The sequence below is a fragment of the Catharus ustulatus genome, chromosome Z, assembly GCF_009819885.2.
Source record: "Catharus ustulatus isolate bCatUst1 chromosome Z, bCatUst1.pri.v2, whole genome shotgun sequence".
NCBI classification, from domain to species: domain Eukaryota; kingdom Metazoa; phylum Chordata; class Aves; order Passeriformes; family Turdidae; genus Catharus; species Catharus ustulatus.
In genome coordinates this window covers 68,328,175-68,352,560 of record NC_046262.2, presented here as the reverse complement: position 1 = coordinate 68,352,560, position 24,386 = coordinate 68,328,175, and the positions used below count along the sequence as shown (strand labels likewise).

General features: G+C 43.1%; 1 long non-coding RNA gene across 1 annotated transcript; it reads right to left on the bottom strand.

Annotated features, from left to right (window-relative positions):
• Nucleotides 1-342: 342 nt before the first annotated feature.
• LOC117010283 lies at nucleotides 343-11,134 on the bottom strand. The gene is made up of 2 exons (XR_004420603.2): nucleotides 10,694-11,134; nucleotides 343-648 (listed from the first exon to the last, which is right to left on the bottom strand). It is a non-coding gene; the product is annotated as an uncharacterized LOC117010283 (long non-coding RNA).
• Nucleotides 11,135-24,386: the final 13,252 nt, after the last annotated feature.

Here is a 24,386-nt window from a genome sequence, read left to right as displayed (position 1 = left end):
AGACGCTCTTTCCCCCAGGGTTTTCCTTGGTTTATTTCTTCATAGCTTCCAGGGGGCAAAGAGAAAGTTTCCCAAAGTCTGGGGTCTTTTCTAGGATCAGGAAAGAGGAGGGGAAATTTGGCTTCCTGACAATAGGGTAACAGAGGGGTCAGTCCATAGATTTTACAGGGGTCACAGGAATTAAGGGACATACCATTCTTAATACATCTTCAGTATGGGTTACAACAGCCTTTAATACTTGATTTTCTGTTTTTCAGCTAATTAATGTGTTTCTGATGGAAGCAAGACGAGTCCAGAACCAGGTGGAAGATGTGTGAAAAGTATGGCTACATGGAGTGCTAATTTTCTTACAGTATTCTTCAGAGACCAATATCCTTGGTCTGGAGACATCAACTCTAGAGAATCTCATGAGGGCTGGTAACAATGACTGGCTGGGGGCTGAGATAATTTCTGTGTGCTCTCTTCTTCCCGTGTTGTCAGGGAAGATAATTGTGAGGGGACTGTGGTCAAATGGGTTGTGCACTCACAAGTTGTATTTGTATTTTCCCTTTTACTGTTTCAGTCCAAGGAGAGGTCCATTTTCTCTCTGTGTCTTGGTGGCTTTCCTTTCCGGGAGCCAGCTGTCAAGGCGCTTCCTTCTGGCAACATCTTTTGTAAAAAGAAAGAAGCACAATAGAAAAATTTTAAAAAAGACTACTCTGACTAAACTGATCATTAGAGTCTGATTATTTCAGTGAAGGTAAAGATTATTCCTTTCCCTCCCATTCCATCCTCTGTGTAGTTAAATTCCAGACCATCTGGTACTATGAATATTTCTATCATTAAACATCACAGAGATCTCTGCGCAGCAGAGAAGAGTTAAATGGTCATGGAATTCATCCACATACTTACCGCTCTGCTTAAAACCTTACTGTATCTAACACAGCTTTATGCAATGTGAAAATTCTGAGCTAAAACTCCTCTTCCAGGGCTAAAAGAGCAATTATTTTCATAGACCATGGTTCTGCAGCCATTTTTTGCAAGCTCCTGTTAACCAGTGCCATATGTGGTGAGTTTCTTGATATGGAATAGAGCACTAAGCAGACAGCATTTGGTTCATATAAAACTTTAGGACATAATTTCATATGGTTTTCATCACTATCATCTTATGATGCATTTTAATTTATCTTGTGGAGCTGAAAGGCTCTCTGTGCCCATACCAATAATCCTCAATCATTCAGGACACTTGTTTCAGATTGTACGAAGTACTTTGCAAACAGCACTATGTACCCACTACAGCACTGGAAGAAAGAAAATAAAAATTGAAACAATACTAAGTGCATTAAAGTGTTGCATTAAACTGCTAATGATATGCACCATTTTTTCATGAGAACAAAACAAACATTAGGAAAGAGTAGAGAAAAGGAAGATGAAAGCAGGAGACAGATTTTCAGCATGTTAGAAAAAATTGATTTCAGAAGATTCAAAAAAATTCTTCACTTGCATGCTTTCCTCCCTGTTTGGAGGGTAGAGGAAGAAATTACTTTCGTTTCCTTCTAAATAGAGCCAGAGCTTGTCCTTTTGCAGATTTTCTGATTTATCTTTTTCTTTTTTTTTTTTTCCTTAATGTCAAGATTTGCACTGAAGTGTTTAGAAGGCACAAAGTACTGGTAAAACAGAAAAAAAGTTGCCCAAAAAATATAAAACAACACAAAACAAAGCAAAAGATTGGTTTAGGAGAAAGGAGAGGGATGCAGTGAAAGCCCTTTCACCTATAAACTTGTATACTTTTTCCCCCCATTCCATCTTTCTTCTGCTCACACCTGCATCACACTGTCTTTTGCTTAACTCTGCTATGGTGATTCATAATCACCCTGTATACTATTTTTCAGGATGTTTGTTTGTGGTTGTCACTGACAGAGCTTTAGAAAATTGTCCCAGGAGCTGAGTAAGAACTATGAACAAGAGGAGTCATTCTTCTGATCTTGATGTTGTGTGTCTGTTGGAGCTGAAAGAGGAGAGGGTAGTGTTCTTTCAGGAAATGAACTGTTCTGTGATTACGGAACCGATTAAGCTTTAGAGACCTCTCACCTATCTTTCTGAGGAGCCATGGTCTGGCATTCCTAAATATTATGTGGTCTAAATGGTATACAATTCTCAAAATTTGAAAAGCTATAGTAAGGAAAATGGATAAATTAAATGTGGTAAACTGTACAGTTGTGTACCATCTATTCTATGCAGATTCTCATTAACTTCCAAATCAGAGAGTCAAGAAAAGGAAGAGTCTGAAGACAGAATGAAAGGAGGGCTCTGTGTGACTTTGTATATTGTGTAGTCCATCAACACCATTGAGAATCTCTTATATATTAGAGTGGATCAAAATGCAGCATGAGCTTTTTTCCTCTGTGCTTTGCATCTCAGAAAGATTACTGAGCTCTTGAGAAAGTATACCCCATAGTTTAGCTAAAGGTTTCAGTTTATACAAGATGTATATTATGTACCTTTTATTTCCCATTGTGAGAAAAGATTAAATGCTTCAGGAAGTTTTTGCCCACTCTAGGCATGTATCAAAATTGAAAGTAGTTGTAAACTAAATCTGAGGCCTTTAGGATAGCCTTTAAAGTGGCCAGTGGCTGTTTTGTGGATACAGTGGTGCTGCAGGATGATTGAGAATTGTAAACTGTGATTCTAGATTTATAGGAAATATAATGCTTTTGATATACTAGGAACAGTTTGGCAGATTGTTTTTGGTTTTTTTTACAGAAATGGAATGAGACTTTTTGAGCATACTTCTTGAGATATTTGGGGTTTTTACTCAATGCAGATCAGGATGTTTCAAGAATGACATCTGTTGCACTCCTATATTTTGCAAATGTAGTTGATTCTATAATTAGCTGTGCCAAATGCATGCTTAGTGAACCTGGGTTTTTTTGAAGTGCCAGAAGCATGTGATTTATCATGTCTTTATCATGTCTTTTATAAATACACAGATATTGACATGTGCTAGCAATTTAAGCTAGCATTTGCAAGTTCATGGTGTAACAGCTAAATTACTAGTGCAAAGGGGTCCCAGAATGTAATACTAACAAACTCTATGGCTAATTAATTTTGCTAACATGAAAAGAACATCTAGCCAAGCATGCATTGTCTAGATTAAATAAAAAAAAAATTTGTTTTTTTAATTCTGTGCCTTCTGCAGAGAACCATATGACCTCTTCTAGATAAACATATATTGTTTAATGTCTGACTTTGTAAGATCCCAATAGTCTACAACTTGCTAATACAAACTGCTGAGCACAGGGTAGAAAAATACCCAGAATATTATCCTATTGAGACTTTTCAGTCAGCTATTGTATTTCATATCAGAGGATAAGGCATTTTGCTGGTGGTTGAAGTGGAACTGCTATAATCTTTGTCAAATTATGGCAGTATTGTTAGAATTAATTACCTTACTGTTTTAAACTTTTTGACATCCGTAGGTTAGATGCTGTAGAAGTGAAAGAATTGCTTTATGCTTGCAAGAAATTTTGGTCATAGTAAATGAATAAAAGATTATGGTGAATCATTATGCAACAAATGCATAAAATCATAACTGAAATAAAGGATAACAAACAGAATTGAATAGAATTAATATATAATTTAAGATTGTGATGATTATTCTCAAGATGAAATATTGTAGGTCTTCGACATACAACACAGTTAAAAGTTTACCTAGGAAAAAAGTGTCCTGTTTTTGCTATTTTTTTGCTATTTATTTTTTGCCTTTTTTTGCTATTGATTTTGTTTGAAAACATAAGTACTGCAAAGTTTATAAAAACTGGATCATTCTTATGACTGCTATTGTTTTTTTTATTGAGAATGCATTCATTTTATTAAGAATGCACTCAGAGCATTATGATTATTTAAGATTAATTGCATTATGATAATTGAGAAGAGGCAGACGAGTATTTTTTACTTGTATTGCCTTCATAAAACCTGCTTTTGCGTTAAAATAATCATTACCCACTTGATACTGGACAAGTTACTGTAATATTATTACAAAAAAATTAAATGAGCTCTGTGTTAATAGTGGAACCTGTAATAGAGCCAATCTTTCCTCATGCCTACTCTACCATGCTTTCTAGAGGAAGACTGCCTTTTGCAAGCACAGTCTTCATAGCCTCACTGAAAATACTAACTGGAGTCTCCTCTGTAGTGTGAGATTGGAGTTAGGCATGCGAGAACAGGCTTTATTGTTCAGACTTGCCTCCAGAAAGGAAAGCTGCTTGCAAACCATTCATCTTTTCTCTTTCCAGAAGAAAAGCCTGTAAAGTTTCCACTGTGAGTGTGACACTCATTGCTCACACCTCACCTTCTAATTCTGTCACAGACAGATTAACTGAACACATTCCCTGCACAGCTCCACAACAAATTTCTGGCTCCCAACTATTTCTGAAGAGAGTACTTCCAGGTTATTTCACTGCAGCCAGGCCTGTATCTTTTGGAGAGAAATCGAGGTTCAAAGAAGGCTGACTGAAGTACATTACCAAGGTACTGGGTGGCAGTGTGGTTGCTGTCCATCATTTTTCTTGTCTAGCATGAAGGCATACTCATCATGTAACTGCACATATATTCATATCTGTCCTGTGGCTATAAAACACCACAGGCCTTTTCTACAGCTTTCCTACCTGGTCAAATAATTGCATCTTGTACTAATGCCTCTGGGTGCTGCTCTTTCTGAGTATTATCAAATCAACATATTCTTACAGTGCCCATTAGACACTGTAAGAAAGAATTCTGGCTAAAAATTTTCCGCAAATCACCTACAAAGGATTAAAGTTCAGGAAAGACTTAACATGAGGAGTTTAAGTGATAGATGCTATAACATTTACCCTTCTGTTTTGCAGTATTGTGTGTATGGGTATTCTTACACGCATCCTCAAATGTGTGAGTTTTCTCTTTTTCTCTGAAAGTCTTCAGAGGTTTCTTCTTTGCTGTGTATTATAATGTGGATATCTTTGAGTAGGGTTGTCAACTAATTTGGCCTTCCTGTTCTTTCATCTCAGAATTGTAAGATGTCTAGTGGCTTTACCAAGAGTGAAGATATTTGAATTTTTTATTTTTCATTTAAATGTTTAGATTTTTATGTAAATATTAGTAGATGTTCTGTATCTAGCAGTTCTAATCACCTGTATTCCATGAGGTTATTGAGCATGTAGTTTTCTTCATGCTGTTACACTTCCATCAAAATCATGAATCTTAAAATAACAAGATCTCATTCTGTCCAGAACAGAATTTGGATATGTAGGAAATTTTTCACTGCTGCTTCTCAAGGTGTATGTAATCTAGACAGTTTGTGTGGATGATTTCTCTCCTGGGCTTCCTACAGCATATTTCACAAAGGCTGAAATTAATCTTTGAGGGGAAACACTTAGTCGCTTCATAGGCAGGCTAGCAAGTATCTTCTTCTAATATTTTGATTTTATAAGCTCTATGCTTCATGTTCTTGTGAGTTTTGCTTTCTTTTTTTCAGAAAAACAAACAAACAAACACACAAGCACCCACAAAACCCAAAAAACCACAAGTGTGATTTTTTGTACATCCAAAACTAAGTTAGAAAAGGGGAAGCAAACTGGTTTCAAAGACGATGTATCATGAAGCTGTCAGGAAATCTTTTTTCCATTGGAAATCTTCAAGTGTGAAGCAGCAATTTCACTTTTGACATCAAGAAATGCAATGGAAGAGATTACAGTAATTTCATGAATACAAGCTGCACCATTTAGACCAAAATTTTGGTGGAAACCTGGAAGTGTGGCTAATACTCCAGGGTGGCTAATACTCCAGGGTGGCTAGTTTATTAACAAAACTGTGATATCTGCCCTTACCTGGTACCATGCCAGTCCTGTCCTGAGCCAAAACGGTTTGAAATCCATGGCTTCCCGGTGTTCCGACGATGAACCAATCAGAGAACAGCTTATTGCCTGCCTGTGGATGATGACTTTACTGAGGGGCGGGGGGGGTTTTCGGGGTGAGTTCCCTCGATGAGTTACCTCGGCAAATTACCTTGGCAGTTTGATAAAAGTGTGTGATATTTCTCTGTACTTTTTAAAGTGTTTTCAGTCTTGTGCAGCTGCTCAGCTGGCTGGGCTCGTGCGCAGAGGGGTGGAGGGGGCGCTCACCCGTGTGGATGAACGGGGTGGCTGTGCCAGCACGGAGATGTGGCTCTGTTCGGAGCTCAGCCACTTGCCCGCATGGCTGAGCGGGGTGCCTGTGCTGGCACGGAGATGTGGCTCCGCTCGGAGCTCGGCCACTCACCCCCGTGACTGTGCTACTGTTTAAAGGCAATGCGGATCCGTTGGGAATGCTCGCAAAATGACCACACTATTGTTTGTGTCTTTTTCGTCTTGTAAATAAAACTTGCAGGGAACACTGCCGCAGCTATTGTCTGTGTCTTTTTTCACTTGAAAATAATGTTTCAAAGGTTGGCACTGCCAGTAAGACCCGGCAATCCGCAATTGTGTTACTAAATGATAACTTTGTGAAAGTTCGCCGCGAACGAAACTGCGGCTAATATTTGGGTCTGGCTTTTTTATTGACAAAGACATCAACATTGCCGACACACCAGAAATGCGGCTTATACTCTGTGCGGCTTGTATTCATGAAATTACTGTACATTAATCTAGTTTTTAGTGACTTGAGACAGTTTCAGATGGAATTAATGTGTACACACGCAATAATGTAGCACATTGTCTTCTTGATGGGTAATGAAAACTAGTGAAAATAAGAAGAAATTTGAGAAACAGTTCAGAAATGAATCAACTACTTGAAACTATACATGTGCCTACATGCTTCTGCTAGGCAGGGAAATATAGTCTTTTGCCAGTTATCTAACTGTTGCTTTTCTAATACTTCATAGCCTTTTGAATGGCTCAGATTATGGCTCAGAACACCCTAAATTAAAAATAATAGCAAAAGATTTATCTTACAGAACATTTACAGGTCTACAGGTAACAATTGCAGTGTGCTTTTTCTAGCTTTAAATATTGAGAATGGAAATCCCATATAAAGATAATAAAGAAATAAAAAATAAATAATATAATTTTGAATAATGATGTAAATTGTATAATCAATTCAATAGGAAGATGTTTGTAATAAATTTATAAATGAAAAATAGTTTGAATTCTGTATGGTACATCTTGCTTTCTCTGGACTTGCAGATACTGGCAGGTTCATTTATATGTAGGTGACAAATTATGTATTCCTGTTACTGAGTTCAAATTTATATCTTACTGGTACAGTTCCTGATTCTTGCCTCTCTGATGGCTTTGATGGAAACAGAGTTCTTTACTGATGCTACTCTCTGTGACACACCTCCAAGCACAGGGCTGTGAGAAATTGGCGGTTTTTCAATGCCAGTGCACTCTGCTATTCACAGAGTCCAAGCTGAAATTAATACGCTTTTAAGACTGTCACCTAGGGACTCTACACTGAAGATGTACTTTTACCTCTCTGTAAAGATTCAATGGAGTGCATTATGTTTCCTAACAAATGTGTGCTACACATTTTTTGCTTTTTTTTCTTAATCCTATAACCTTGAAATATCAAATATCTTGCAGATATGTCTAGAAATGTGTAAATTAGAGTTTTGTAACTAACATTTCAGTAGATTTAATGGCACATATGGTAAGTTTCGAAAACTACCCGAACTCTATTTAAGTTATATAAAACACATGCTAATACAAAAAACATTTACTCAATTTTTGTAATAATATATCTACAATCCAATATATATTATAACATAAGTCACTTGTGAGTTGCTAAAAACAATATTCACATAAATGCTTTCTCATTAAATAGACATTATGTATAGCTTCTAGTACTTCAAAACATTTTTTTTGGTATCACTAAGAAATTATCTGAAAAGTTTTATAATTCATACATTGAGTAAACAGTATACTGGTGACTCCTCAAGATGAGGCAGTTTTAAGCGCAAGTGGAAATATTCCAATGGGAATTTTATGTGTAGAATTAAAGGACACCATCTAGTTCTAGGGAAAAAAATACTGGGTTTGTATGTCTTAATTCCAAGTTTTGGGGTTTTTTTCCCTGTGTTTTTGTAAGTAACCTTGTTTTTTACCACTTTGCTGTGTCCAGATGATGAAAAACAATTTCATATTTAGTGACTCATGAAAATCCCTATTAAATTCTGAATAATCTAGATCTGATCATAAAACTAGTTTATCAAACAAGTGAAGATGACTTTTGGGGTATCTATTTAGACCTAGTGGCTATTTGCTGAATCACAGAGCTGGAATACCAGATAACTTCTGTCAGGCCCTGCACAGGAGAGGTCCAGATCGAGAATAGCAGAGATGGTATAGATCAGGACTGAAATACCTTCACAGAACTCTGCAGGGAAGTTTGTGTAGCATCGGCTAATACCATCTTTAACCACTGATATCAGTTCCTTACTTGAACACACACAGCAGAAATTCACTTCAAGCCTGAGAAAAATCTCAGCTGCTGTAGACTTTGGCTGCGTTGGTCCTGGGTTCCTCTCTGGTGTACTGAACAGTTCTGCTTTTCTGGTGCAGGCTTCAATCATCTGTGCTAGGCTAAGTGCTGGCTGGAGGGGAAGGCTAAGTATGACCCTGTGGCAGGTTTCATTAGCATTCCTCTGAGCCATCTCCTTGATCAATTCAGCTTGCACCACTGGATCTGGTACCTGTCTTTCCACCTGCGCTCTCAGACGGTCCAGAAACTGCAAGGAATTTTCTGAAGGAAACAGTTTAATATTAACATAACTACCTCTAACTTCAACAGTAGGTAATTGATTGAATGCTTTTTCTGCTACATTGCAGATCTTATCCAAAACAAACTTGGTTAATATCTGTGTTTGTTTTTCTGGGCAATGCCATTCTCCTTCTCCACATAGATGTTCATGTGTAATATTATTATCATCCTCATCTTTTGCAGTATTTCAGCTTTGTTGAAGCTCTTACAGAAGCACTCTTAAAGATCTTTTCCACATGCTTTCCCACAGATCATACTCTGAGGGAGTTAACAGATATCTCAACAAGTCCTTAATATCATTGGGTACCATCTCATTTGAACCAAATGTGGCTTTCATAATTCCCTTAAATATCTCACCGCTTCTGCCAAACTCTCTTTGGACCTTACAAATTTCCTTTTTATCTTGATAGGACAAAGGCTGATAACTTCTCTTGTTATTTTTCCTGCCTAGATAAACCACTGGAGCTGATGATGGTATATCATTTTCTTCCAGGTTGACTTCCAGGGCTGGGCACCACCCCCTCACCGGACCCTGGAGGTTGTGCACTTTCTCTCACTGTAGCAACACTGTCTGTCCCGCAGAGGCTGTGAGCTGGGCCTTGCCCACCTCCATCCCCACCGGCACTGAGTCCTGCAAGGGACCCTCCCCCTTGTAGTACTTGGGGGACAGGCATGTGCAACCTGAGCCAGAGCCCAGAAGGGATAACTGTGGGAACCAGGGTTACACATAGGGGCAGGGTTGCAAGGTGGTGTCATGGAGGGTAGCTTCTGGGAGGGTGGGGCCAGGGAAGCTGAGGGCAGGAATGGGTTGTGGGCTGGGACCAGAAGGAAAAAGGGGTTATGAGATGAGGGAGGTAACATGTGGCTACTATTATACTGACCCCCCCACCACGCAGTCTGCAAGCCTCCCAGGGAGAAGCCATATGGCCGGAGCCACCTTGGGCCTTGCCCCCGGGCCCCTCAGGATCATTCACGTGGCCTGTGCCCTGAGGGGAAGAAAAGTCTGGACTCTGCTCTGAAAGGAACACAATAAGGAGAGAAGGATACAAGGAAGAACGGCTGACAATTTGTGAAAAATCATCAGAGCCTGGGTACTGGGGAGGACTCGGGGGCCAAGAGGAACTGTGGCCGTGACAGGAGCTCTGCAGATCCCGGGGTGACCCACGAGTCCTCTCCAGCTCTAAGTTAGAGGGTTTTGGAGAAAGGAAAGGGGAATCTGGAGTGCTTTGCTGTTACTGTCTGTTTTCTGTTTGAAGTAGAAGTTTCTGAATTTGTAAGAATATCAGGAGGAATACAGAGACTTTTTCATCTCCATTTTCCACTTTTAATGTTAATAAAACTCCAATTTCATTCCAAAATAGAACTGAGTTCATATCTTCCAAATTACGATCTGATTTTTCCACAGACAACCAGCTACAAAAATGTACTAATCTTTTCTTAGAGATTATAACACCTCCAGAATTTAAGATTTCCCTGATCTGGGAAATCATGCACTTTTGAAGAGAAGACTGCTGTATGACCATTTTTTCAAAGCAACCTGCTCTAATATCTACCCTTAATCCACAGCTAAAACACAGAAAAATGTGGTTTCTGGTCTTTCCCGCTCGTTGTAAGGAGGAGGGAAGGGGGTGCTGGCGTTTGCTGCCTTTCCCTCCCCCGGCCGGAGACCACGCTCTCTGCAGGGCGCTGCCGCCATTTCTGGGACCAATCCTGGCATGCAAAGCCTCCTGCATGGCGGACCAGCTCCAGGCCACACCACATGCCCTGTGCCTGCGTGTCTCTGCCGAGCTCTGTGCACGGTCCAGGCCCCTGGCCAGCCGTGCACCCAGAACTTATCCCTGCCGGTACCCTGCTGCCACATGAACAAACACTCGTGACCACTCCCTCCCCCGCCCCCCACCAACAGAGAGTTGCGCGTGTTTCGCTGCATGGAGTTACTTACCCTCTCCAGGGGATACCGGCTGTAGATTTAGGACCCCGTTCAGAAATCAGCGCCCTGGGCTAGGTGAGGTCCCGATTTCCTCCCTGTAAGCTGAAACTACTGTAAAAGCAGTTTTTTTTCCTTCAAGGTAATTGACCTGTCCATGGACTTACTGATTCCTTGTAATAGGACTCCCAGTCACTCGTGTGGGCTCTCTGATGAAAAGCCCCACGACCACCAATTGCTATTCTATCCGAGGCTCAGCCCGGGACTAGAGTAGCATGAACAGGCGTGAAAGATACAAAGAGGCTCTTTTCTCCCAGGGGTTCCTTAGTTTATTTCTTCATGGCTTCCAGGGGGCAAAGAGGAATTTTCCCAAGCACAGGGGTCTTTTCTGTGTTCAGGAAAGGGGAGGGGGCTTTGGCATCCTGCCAATAGGGTAAAGCATAGGAGATAGGGTCAGTCCATAGGCATTACAGGGTCCACAGAAGTCGAGGGACATACCATTCTTAATACATCTTGGGTAGTGGGTTATAACATAAGACCAAAAGAATTTATTTCTCCAGGTCATGCTACAAATAAAATGTTAACTGCTTCAGTAGCAGTTATTGTGCATTTCTTAGTGACAGCTCTGTTATTTGGAATACGTTCTAGCAGGAAAAAAAATATTTTTGTAAAACCTGGGATTACAGAATACTCATTTTTCAAATGTCTCTCGAATGCCTGGTGTGTCTAAGAATGAATATCAATTCATGAATAACAAGGAAAATTAATTAATGGAATTGTAAAAATGATGCCAAATCAAAACAGCAAGAAAAAGATGAGAGTCATTGTTGGGTTTTGGTTTTTCCTTTCCTTTTTGTCTGTGGAATTTTTTTTTCCCATTGACATGCTAAGAAGCACTGATGGCTAGGTCCCAGCACTGATGGCTAGTGACAGGGATAGAGGGAGACTCCTTGGTTGCTTTGAGAGTTTCTCTCATAGGGCAGGAGGGGAGAAAGAGGGAGGACACCTTGTGTTTAGAAGCAGGTAAAAGGAGGATGGGGGGCAGTTACGGGCTGTTGCTCACTTTTGGCTCACAGAGGAGGAGGGCCACCGGTAAACCTCACCCCGCAATCCCAATGCTGGGAGCTACCTTTGCACGCCCCTGCTAGGACTTTCTCCTGCTTCAGTTTGCCATCTCCAAGCATCCTGTTGGAGCACCGGGACCGACACTGCTCCAAGGATTCATGAACAGAGTCTCTCCTCCACCCTCCCCATCTGGGACATTACCATCTCCCCTAGAGCCCCTGCAGCCACATGGAATCACCCCACCTGCCCCTGTCCCGGCTGGAACTCACTGCCAACTGTGAGGGTTACTGCACCACAGGCAAAAAAGTGCCTGCAGCTGAGAGAACTCTTACTGGGCTTCTGTTCTGTTTGTTGTTAATTTCATAGTTGTTGTTTTCTTTGCCTCATTATATATGCATATACTAGTAAAGAACTGTTATTTCTATCCCTGTATCTTTGCCTGAGAACCCCTTAATTTCAAAATTATACTAATTCAGAGGGAGGGATTTACTTTCTTAATTTCAAGAGAAGGTCCTACTTTCCCTAGCACACCTGTCTTTTCAAATCAGGAAATAATTTTCAAGGTTAATTTTCAAGAGCATGAGCTACTGAGTGGTATTAAAAAGTTAAAATTCTAGAAGCTGAAAGGATTTTTGAAAAAGATCATGCAGGGTCACACATAACCACAAAACCATTGGTTGAGGGGGAACTCCGGAGACTATCTCACTCAACCCCACTTCTTCAGGAAGCTCGTGGAGTATATTATACAGGATAGCGTACAGATGGGTTTTGAATATCTCTAAAGAAGGAAACTCTGAAACTTCTCTGGGCAGCCTATCCAAATCCTCTGTCCTATTCCAATCCTTTTACTCTCAGAGTAAAGAATTTCTCCCTCATATTCAGACTGAACTTTTTGTGGTTAAGGTTGTGCCCATCACCTTTTTTCAGGACACAGGAAAGAGTCTGGCCTCATCCGCAGACACCTGCCCTTAAGCTGTTTGTATGCATAGGTCATATCTTCTCCAGTTTGAACAGGCCCAGCTCCCTTAGCCTTTCCTCATAAGTGAGATGCCTTATTTGCTGCAACATCTCCATAGTCCTCAGCTGGACCTGCTCCAATAATTACTTGTCTATTTTGTCCTGAGGAGTAAACAATCAATATACTGATGGATTATATGCCAGTGTTTGTCCTGGTGCATTCGTTATACATGAGTTTCCCATTCCAAGAAGAAGAAAAAAGGATATATTCCAAGAAGAAGAAAAAAGACTCGATAAAATATACATGTATACATTTATGGAAACTAAAATATAAATATTATTTTTCAGAATGACAAAGATGGGTTAGTGCAATTAATTCAGTTTCTACCAATGTTTATGATAAAAAAAATTTCTGGCAATTTTTGCATCTCTACCACTAGACACCATAAAGACATGTTAATTAATAATAAATTAGAAATCATTCAGTGCATATAACTGTCAAGTAGAGGCAGACATATTGTAAAATTTGCTGCCTCCCATTAACTCAGCTACAACATGACTAGTCTTATTTCTCAAAAAAAATGTATGCAATTGATAGATTGTTTTGGTTGGTTTGGTTTGTTTTTCTGGTATAGTCCATACGTATATGCTGATGTCATAGTTTTACACTGGGCAAACACCAGGCACCCATGACACCTGCTCATCATAAGGACTGGGAGAAAACACTTCAAGGGCAAATCAGGCTCACCTTAGAAGTACAAAGTGAACTTATTACTAACAAAATCAGAAGAGGATAATGAGAAGTAAAATAACGTCTTAAACACACCTTTCCCCGCTCTAGCCCCTTTGTCATTCCCACTGACAACTCAGGGAGACATGGCAGCTGTTTCAATTCATCACCGAGATTTTCTTCTTCTACTCCAGGAGAGCACTCATTCCCATGGGCCATGGGATCCCTCCCACAGGAGACAGCTCTCCATGAACTTCCCCAGCATGGGCCCACTCTCATGTGAAGCAGCCATACCGCACCTGCTGCAACGTGAGCTGCCCCTATGGCTACACAATCCTCAAAAAACTGCTGAGGCATTGTTCTCTCTTCCACAGGGTGCAGTTCTCCAAGGACAGGCTGCTCCAGCCTGGAGGCAGGGCCCCTCCGTCCCCTGGTCTCCCACTGGATCACAGCCTCCTCCAGGTATCCACTCAATCTGGCATGGGCATTTCCCCCACAGGATGCATTGGATCTCTGCATTCCACATGGATCCAATGGACTGAGAGGCACAACTGCTCCCTTCCCCTCCCTTCTCCACAATGTGGAAGGAAAAAATAAAAAGGACAAAACTGTACCATGAGCAGGAAGTTGTTGAAAAATTGAAGGTTGAATACGTGAACTCAGAGAGCTTATAAGCTAAATAGTTAATACCTGCTACGACTATTGCCATTGTCTTTTGTGATTTTAACAATTCTGATTTTATTTGGCACTGTTTGGTTTGGATTTATATTTTACATCTTTTCAAGCTAGTAGTCCATGGCATTGGGTTAAAGAACTATGATTTGACTGAGATATAGAAAAAACAACCGTGTTAAATTGAGACAGTCGTGTTGGCAGCCTGTCACATAGTAAAGAGTAATTAAATCCGTTTTCACTAGTGGCCCAGACAACCTGAACATCAAGATACTTTATTACAAACACACCTCCTGATGATCCTGCAAGCAAGGGCAATACCAGGCATGCTCTAGTAGTGCTTGGAGAGTGTTTGTGGGAAAATATTTAGACTAAAGACTAGGAGGGCTAATCAGCAAGTGATGTATTTTAAATACACTCTAGATAATTTTTCTGTTGTCAAAGGAAAGCAAAACCACTTACAAAATCTTATGTTGGACCAATATTTCTATTGTAAGTTCAATTCACAGTTGATGATTGTGACAACACTAGGTGACAAATGAGAAAGAGAATTTGGCTAAAGTTTATGAGAACAGAGAATTAATATTTAGTAATTTAGATTATTTGGCAATACTAGGGGCACATATCTAACACTGTACATCTACAATACAGTCGACTTTTATGAAAGTGGTTTCTCAGGACAGATTTTATTCATTGTTTTGGTCAAGAGAAAGAGAAAAGGAACCCTTACCTCTCTTCCAAGTGTCAGCTCTTTGATCAGTTCCATTATTTAAATGTATGGAAAAAATTATGTTAATATCTCTACTTCCAACAACTATTTTGTATGAAAGACTATTCAACTGACAGGTTTAAAATTAAATTGGAGTTTACTGTGGGGTGCTGTTGCTCTTGAGCAAGATGAACCTAATCCACTTCGAGGAAAAGAGAATTATATACTAAAACATAAGGTAAGTCTCATACTATTGACACATTGCAGCAATTACAAGCATCTGTCTAATCTGTCTGTCTGCCTATTTTAGGTCATGTTTTTCTGCAAAGATGTCAGGTGGTCCTGTAGCTAGAAACATGACTGTTTTCTAAAACTGACAAAAAAATACACTTTTTAGTCCTGTTAACACATATTTTTCACTGTACAAAGGAAAAGATATCACCAGAACAAGACTTTTGTGAATGTTATATATATGACCAGCAAGGGCTAACCACTGCATGGTGTTACCTTGTTGGGCTTTGTGCTTCATTTGGGCAATTCAGTTTTACCTGTTTATGTATTGAACAAATAGGTTTTCTTCTCTTTTCTTCTTTTCCAGTTTTTATAAGTGCAGATGGACTACAAAACTTCGCAATTGCTATGATTCAATTAATTTTTATATTTGCTCAGTCACTGCACAAATAAGCAGAAATTGTAGAAGTTACCTTGATTTAACAACATTAATAGATACTGAATACACCAATTTTCTGATAAACACCATTTTTATTTGTTGCAGTGGGCACTGTTAAGAGTGCCGCGACCTTCCCTGAGAAACGTCCTAAGAGGACCATCCTGGGAGCGCAGGCACATCCATGGTGACTAGCTCTTTTGTGAATCCAAGAGATGCAGGAGACTGGGTCTTTGAGTGGAGTTCCAAGGACTTTACTGCTTTATTGCTTCAGTTTCAAAGGGATCCAGGGACGAAAGACCCAAGAGGCAGGGGAAACGAGTTTCTATAGGAATAGTGAGGGATGGGGCAGACCGCTGGGACCAATGGGATGAGGGTGCAGGGGCAGCGCAAAGGGGAAGGATCAGTGGGGTACAAGGAATCAACATAAGGCTGTAAAGGATTCTGGGGGGGCAATATTTTTGCTCTCCATAACCACAAGGGCTATGGCTTAGGGGCATGCAGTAGGTGTTTCCTTGGATGGTTCTCTGGCCCTCACAACTCCCCCTTCTTTATGTAATAAAAAAAGCCTCCCGCAGAGACCTCACAAGAAAATTCTTTAAGCACGTAAACATGCATAAAACAATAATGATAACCCAAAATATGTTTTTCAGAAGGGTGTGAAGAAGTAGTGACACTTAATATGCTTCTGTTTGGGGGTTTAGATAGGAGATTACCAGTTTGGGGAGGGGGTCATTCTTTTCTGTAAACCTTTCATTTTCATCCCTCCTCCATCTTAATTCCCCTTATTTTCCATAAAAAGAACCACAGAAAGGGGTGGGTAAGGGGTCTAGGGAAGAAACTGGAGGTAAATAGGAGTTTTAGGGAGGAGTGGAAGGGTTGTGCAGGTAAGTACTGGGGAAAGTGGGGTTTTGGGGTGAGGGAAAGGGAGAAAGGTGGAAAGGGTGCTTTGCTTAGTTATTCTTTGTTGAGATAACAGCCGTGTCAAATGGAGTCTAGTCTGGAGTCTTATTTGGCTTGTGACCTGGTGACAGTATGGTCTGGTCTTCACTGTGGTTGTATCTGGCACCGCCTCTGCCTCTAGGCAGCAGTCTTTTGGTTTTCTAAGAATCCTGTGTGGGTTTCAGAAATATCTATATTACTGTCTGCTGAAACAGTGTTTGCAGGGCCGAGGTATGAGTTAATATTCTTTTTTGGGAGCCATTTGGGGCCAGATAGTGTGGACAAACAGGCATACTCCATTCCCTGCCAGGTAATCAGTGGGAAAGGCCCTGACATTTGCTATGTTTCAGGATCCTTGATGAGCACTAGCAGCTTCTCATCAAGCTTAACTCGGGCTTAATTTGAGAAGTACCGGAGTATGCGGGGGTTTGGCTCTGAGGCTGAGCAACTTAGAAAGTTAATAACGTAGAGAGAATTACAGAGCCTCTCAATGGGAGGCATAGTATCTGATTCTTCCCGCTGCTGATCAAGGACCCTCTTGAGGGTCTGGTGGGTCCTTTCCACAACTGATTGCCCTGAGAGAAAATGTGGTATACATGTGGTGTGCTTCATCCCCTGTCGTAATTCACTGTCCTAGATGTATTGAAAATGGTATAACCCTTGACCGCTATAGCATTCTATGGTCTGATCCCTCTTCCCTCTGGCCACAACTGGTTGGCTGAGATCCAACTCGCCTGTTCCTTCTCTGACCCTTGAAAATACAGGTGTCCCCTGACCTCTCCCTCTTTGCCATCCTGGAAGCTATCAAGAAATAAACCTCGGAATTCCCCCAAGAGGGGAAAGAGACTCTTTCGTTATCTTTTACTCTGTCCAAGCAGGGGTCTAAGGCTTCTTCTTGGGATCTGAGCTAGCCTGGGACCAGGGAGAAGTCTCAGACACCTCTGCAATCCCCCACTGGTTAAAGAAGTGCCTCAACATGCAAGAGAAGTAAACAGGCCCATTATCTGTTTTTATTTGCTCTATGACTCCCAGGATGGAAAATGCAAGCAGAAAATGCTGGATGGTGTGCTTGGCATTTTCTCCTGTGTGGGCCCAAGCAAATACTGCCCCAGACACCATATCTACAAACACATGCACATATTTCATTTTTCCAAATTATGGAATATGGGTGACGTTGGTCTGCTAGATTTGGCAGCTATTGAGGCCTCAGGGGTTAACCCCAGAATGCAGAGAAGGCATCTGATAAGTTTGGCAATTGGGGCACACAGCCATAGTTCCTCTGTCCGGGTCCCTGGGTATTTTGAACATCCTCATGAGGGCAGGCACATTTTGATGGTATAAAGCATGCTTGAGCAAAGATGTTAGGGATGTTGGCAGTCTCGGCGAGCATAGCCAAAGCCTCCACCCTCCTGTTTTCTCCAGGGCATCCTTATAAGGACCCTTCTCAGAGAAGGTCGCGGTACTCCTGCCATGGCCCGCCATAACAAGTCATACTCAATGCAGGGCATCTCCAAGGAAGCCCCTGAAGAAGTGTTAGGATGCTGCAGGACAAGTCTCTCTTGGGTTTTTGCCACTTCCCCAAGGAGAACCCCTTGTGTTGTAGTGATGGTTATCCAAGGGGTGACCAGGACCCTCCAAAGACTTCAGGAAAGACTCTGGAGGCCAGTTGACAGATGACCACCTGCCCAGAAGATTCTTGTTGGTCCATTAGGCATCAACCCAAAGAAAGATTGGAAGTTGTATTGGGATCTTTTGCTTTCTTTTTCTCCTTTTCTGCTGAGTGTGGGAATGATGAATTGAGGACATGCAAGAAACTTAGCTGCCTTAAGCTGAGCCCTCCTCAAAGGGATATTTATCTACATGTTGTGGGTGCCCTTGTTGTGAGAGATTTTATGTTTTCAAGGGGAAATTTTAAATATTTATTGATTGGGGTTTTAGGCATTTTCCAAAAGCTACAATAATTTCACAACTGTAAGGCGCAGCCTTTTGACTAAAATTTTGGTCAGAACCCAGAATTGTGTCTTATAATCCAGTGCGCCTTATATATGGGCAAAGTTCAGAAATTTGCCAACCCGGAAGTGGGAGTTGCAAGCCACAGGGGGAGCCGGCAGGGCCGCGGCCAGCGGGTGCCGGTGGGGCCATGGGAGCGCAGCCACCACATGGAGGAGGGGCTGCGGTTCCGTGGCAGACAGGTGGAGGGGGGGCTGTGGGGCCACAGCTACTGGGTGGAGGAAGGGCCATGGAACCACAGGGCCGCAGCTGCCGGGTGGAGGCAGAGCCGCGGGGCCGCAGCTGCCAGGTGCAGGTGGGGCTACAGGGCTGCAGTGCTGCGGCAACTGGGTGGAGGGTGGACCATGGGGCTGCGGCAGCTGGGTAGAGGTGGAGTCACGGGGCCACGGTGCTGCGGTAGCCAGGTAGAGGGGGGACTGTGGGGCCATGGCAGCTGGGTGGAGGCGGGGCCGCAGCCAGCAACCGCTCCTGGGCAGCTGGCGGCAGATCCTCACTGCAAAAAAAAAGTGCGCCTTATAGTCCACTGCGCCTTTTATATGGGCAAATTTTGGAAATTTGCCGACACCCGGAAATGCTCCTTATAATCCGGTGCACCTTATAGTCATGAAATTACTGTAATTGGGACTCTGTTCATTTAAGTTCATTTTGGGATGATGTGGGGAAAAAGTTACATATGGTTCAGGCAAACTGAGATTTATCAATTCCTTTGTTTCATATTATTGTTAAATCTTTTGATAAATTCGGGAATGTTTTGAGAGAGGTTTCAGGTCCCCAGTTAAAAACCTTTGCCCCTTCATCCTTTCCCCATGTTCCCAAACTCTCTTCCCCACCCGAGGGGCAATCGACAGGTGGTTGTTGCCACTCAGCACAGGGTGGCTACCATCTCCCTGAAGCCTCTCAATTTCCTCTCTTCCCTTGCCAGGACGGCACTAGCCATACCTCCCTGGACCTTCCCCTCGACCTCCTTCCTATGCCCACATTCCCTGTTTCATCTGCCCCAGTTGCTATCACCCCACAAAATGGCACCAGCAACATGGCCAGCCTCACCATTTTGTCCCCTCCATGTCCAAGTATTCTCACCCTAACACCTCAAAATGACCACTCGCCCAACACTCTTCTTCCTTTTCCTGCTCCCTTCATTGTGCCTGACCCCTCCCTTCCTTCTGCGTCGAGAGACGTAACAGCATTGGGACCCTCCCCTTCCACCAGGAATCCCCTCCCCATTGCAGAACCCATCCTTGCCTCCCACCCTTCCATTCAGAGCTCCTTCCCCAATGGTCCTTTCTCTACTGGTTCCCACAACACGGGAACTGGAAGTGACCATGCTTCCTCCCCTCCAAAAAAAGCACTTTCAAACCATAGGTATTCCCCGCACATCAACAGAAAAGCTTCTGTGAGTTTGAAGATATTTTTTGCTGTATTTATCATAGGGACAAATTTTATTCAACTGTAGTGTTTATTCTCAAATAAGTTAGTTGTGAGAAAATAGGCCCCCTCAGAAGTGCTAGCATTAAAAGACAGAAGATTAAGTAAGACTTCAGCTCCTAGAAAATTGTTTTGCCATATCTAAGCAAGAAGACAGATATTCAGACTCCAATCAATCAAACTTCTTAATGAGTTTTAAAATGCTTCATATACAGCACCAGAAGTAAAACCTCTCTTCAAAACGAAAAATCATTTTATCTTATGATTGAATTCAAATGAGAGTAGTTCACTAACCTGGAATCAGATAATCAACTTACATTGATTGTATTTTAACTGAGACTATAATATAAGAAACTTTGAAAACACATATTTATGTTTTTATGATTCTGATCCACGTTATGAAGTAATTTATCGCCCTCATTGGGCATGCAGGTAAGACAAAGCATACAAAGGCTGTGTCTGCATCTGAAAACATAGTAGTGCTTGTGAGCTACCACATGATGGCGCAGAAGCAGTTTGTTGATAACCATGCTAACCATTGCTTATACATTGATGGCACAATCCCTCGGGAATGATCCCAGCTGCTCATAGTAAAAAAGTTTAATGTTAAATAAGGACATATTTTCTCCCTGCATATGAACCTAGAAAACAGTCAGACAAATTCAAAGAAAAGCTTTGCTCTTCTTGCCTCCTGTACAATCTACTGTGACATGGATGGCAAATTGCAGAGAGGAACAGTGATGTGTTTGTGTATTTGTAAGGTGTATTGTGCCTCCTTAATATGTTGTCTAATTTATCACTGAACTAATTATCTGGCACATAGGATTTATAAAAAAGATGCAACTTAGGCTCAGTAGTTCTGTTATAGTACAGCTTAAATTATGCAGAAAATAAATGCTGTTTAGTTTGACTACTGTCCTAGTTTAGGGCAAATTTAGCGAAACCCTCCTGGAGGAGCCCCCAGAAAAAAAAAAAAACCAAGACTTCTCCCCCACCACCGGGTTCGGGAAGAATTTCCTCAGAGGAAAAGTGGAAAAAACCTGTTTATTAATCAAACAAAACACTCCCCAACACAAGAGAAGAAAATGAACAACCCTGGATGACAAAAAAAAACCTCTTTCACTGGTGTGAGAGGGTGACAAACTCAGAAAATCTCTCCTACAGGTGGTGTCAGTCTCTGGCGCTGGGAATGACTGCAGATCTCAAATTGCAGAGTCCAGATATTCCTCAGTGTTCCAGGTCCGGTCCAAACAGGTTCAGAAGGTATACAGAAAGGGAAAAAAAGGAAAGAACAAAAAAAAGTCCAGGGAAAGAGACTGGACTGTCTAAACTAAAGTAACTAATTAGTAAAAGCCAGCAAAACTAAAGCTAGCAAGCGAAGCAAAGCCAAGCAAAGCTAAGCAAAACTAAGCAAAGTAAAGCGAGCAAGCAAGCCAGTAAGCAGCCAGAGCCAGCCTGAGCCAGCTGAGCTAGCCTCCCAAGCACAGACGATGGGGGAGGGGAGCCAACTGATAAGTAGAAAAACAAACCTTCGTTTAAACAGAATACATGATTGGGGATACAAGCCACCATAACATCACCCCAGGACATTCCACCCCTTATCTCCATTATCATGAGTACACTACTAAACACCTTCTAAAAACTTCAGCAATTAAATACTTCCATCCCCCTTGCTCAAACCATCAACATGTACACGTTTCCTTCTATCTCACTTGCTCAGACCTTCGACACTTACACATTTCCTTCTGTCTCATGTCTGTGTGATTTAATTTACAGACAATAGTGGCAACATTCAGCAAACAATCATATTTGTCTCACCCCACAATCAGATCTCCCTGAGGTACACATCGTGTTGTTCCATCTCTCTGCATTACCCACCATGTACAACCTGGTCCTTGAGCAAAGACAATCCGACTAATGGATTTGTCTGTTCTCGAGACAGAATTTATCCATACTGTTTTCCCTAACAAACCTCTGACATGGGCCACTGGGACTTTATCTCCATCTATTACAGTGAATTCACGAATAGAAGCCGCACTGAGTATAAGCCGCATCTCTGGGTGTTGGCAAATATTTCGGTTTTTGTCCATAGATAAGCCGCACCCGAATATAAGCCGCTCTGTCGTTCACAGCGAGGACCCGCGTGCAATTAGTAACAGAACAGCGGGAGGGCGGGGTTTACTGGTTGAGCTAAGGCTGTGCAGGCTCGGCCCGCTAGGGGCCGCTGACGGAGCCAGGTGGCCCAGCCCGGTGCTGCCGCTCGGGGCCGGCCGCCGCTGCCCCTGGGCTCGGTCACCCCGGGTCGGCGCTGCCCCGCGGTGGCAGGCAGGGACGGAGTTTCCCCCGCTCCTACGGCAGCGGCGGCGGGTGGGGACGGAGCTTTCCCGCGCCCGTGGCGCCGGCGGCGGGCGCGGACAAAGCACCCCGCCTCCTCCCCGAGCCGCGGCAATGGCGGCGCGCAATTCCCACCCCCCCCGGGCCGCGGCAATGGCGGCGCGGGGCTCCCGCCGACTCCCCGAGCCGCGGCAATGGCGGCGCCCCCCCCCCGTCGGCTCCCGGGGCCGCGGCAATGGCGGCGCCCCTCCCCGTCGGCTCCCCGGGCCGCGGCAATGGCGGCGCCCCCCGCCCCCCCCCCTCCCCACCTCTCCTCCCCGGGCCGCGGCAATGGCGGCGCCCCCCCCCCTCCTCCCCTGGGCTGCAGCGGAGGAGGAAAGAGAGCTCTCCCACCTCTCTCCCCGCCCCCCGTGCTGCCTGCAGGGAGCCAGGGCAACACGGTAACACTGTAACAATTGCGAAATGCCGGCTTTTACTGGCCGGTGCTTGGCTCGGCACTCTGGCTGGCATGTCTGGGGTTGTAAATGTCAGAAAATTATTAATATATTAGCCACACCCGACTATTAGCCGCACTTCCGGGTTTCCACCAAAATTTTTGTCAAATTGCTGCGGCTTGTATTCGTGAAATTACTGTATATTGTAGATGTTCTGGAGCCTCACCCTTTTCTAGTGCAGCCTGGATCAGTCCATGGCAGATGGTAGGACTGTGCTTCCACCCCTGGGGCAGTCAGTTCCAGGTATACTGCACACCCCTCCATGTAAAGGCAAACTGAGGCCTGCATTCTGCTGCCAGAGGAATGGAGAAAAATGCGTTGGTGATATCGATAGTGGCGTACCACTTTGCTGCCTTGGATTCCAGCTCGTACTGCAGTTCCAGCATGTCCGGCACAGCAGCACTAAGTGGTGGAGTCACTTCATTCAACGCATGATAATCTACTGTCAATCTCCATTCCCGTTCAGATTTACGCACAGGCCAGATGGGGTTGTTGAAGGGTGAGTGGGTTTTGCTGACCACTTCTTGGTTCTCCAGCTCTCGGATCATCTTATGGATGGGAACTACAGCATCTCGAGTTGTTCTATATTGTTGGCGATGCACTGTTGAAGTGGCAATTGGTACCTTTTGCTCTTCTCCCTTCAGAAGTCCTACTGTAGTTTGGATTCTCGGATAGTCCAGGTAAGGTGTTCAGTTGCTGGATGCCCTCTATCACCACAGCTGCTATCCCAAATGCCCACCTGAATCCTTTCGGGTCTTTAAAATACCCCCTTTGGAGGTAATCTATGCCTAAAATGCATGGGGCCTCTGGGCCAGTCACAATAGAGTGTTTTTTCCATTCCTTTCCAGTCAAACTCGCTTCAGCTTTCACCAAGGTAAAGTCCTGTGATCCACCTGTCACGCCAGCGATAGAGACAGATTCTGCCCCCACATATCTTGATGGGACTAATGTACATTGTGCACCAGTATCAATCAAAGCTTTATACCTTTGTGGTTCCGATGTGCCGGGCCAACGAATCCACACAGTCCAGAAAACATGATTTTCCCTCCCTCACCCTGGCTAGAGGCAGGGTCCCTCTAAGCGTGTTTTTCCTTCTTTCTTTGGGCACATATCTTGGATGTTCCTTCAAGGGGATCGGACATGTCATCATCATCATTATACTTGGGAATTTGGCTACGGGCAACTGGAGCTGCTCTCCTTTTGGTGGAATTTCCTCTTTGAGCCTTGCCTTCCTTCAATTCACGCAACCATTGTGCCAGAGCAGCAGTAGATTTTCCATCCCATCTCCTCATGTTTTCTCCACAATCACGCAGGAAGAACCACAGCTCAGCTCGTGGGGTGTGCCTTCTCTCCCCATTGGGGGAACATCTGCTTTGGATACCAGGACCTTTAATTGGTGCAGCTGAGATTTGGAGAAGGTCCTCCTTAATCTCATCCCTGAGTGTCTTATGATTCTCCTCTATCTTGTCTTCTAATTTCTGCAGATGTGTTTCCACAGCTGCAATTCTAGCATATGTTGGACCATGTACAGCATCTGCATATGCTCGGAGCTTCTTCGCCATATCGAGCACAGTCTCATCCCTCTCATCCCACTTCATTATTGCCAAAGCAGAAGCGTATTCATGTGGCCCAAGTCGCACAAGTTTTCGCCACATCACAGGTGTACATGGTACCAAGTCTGGATTCCTAGTTGTTATGCCATC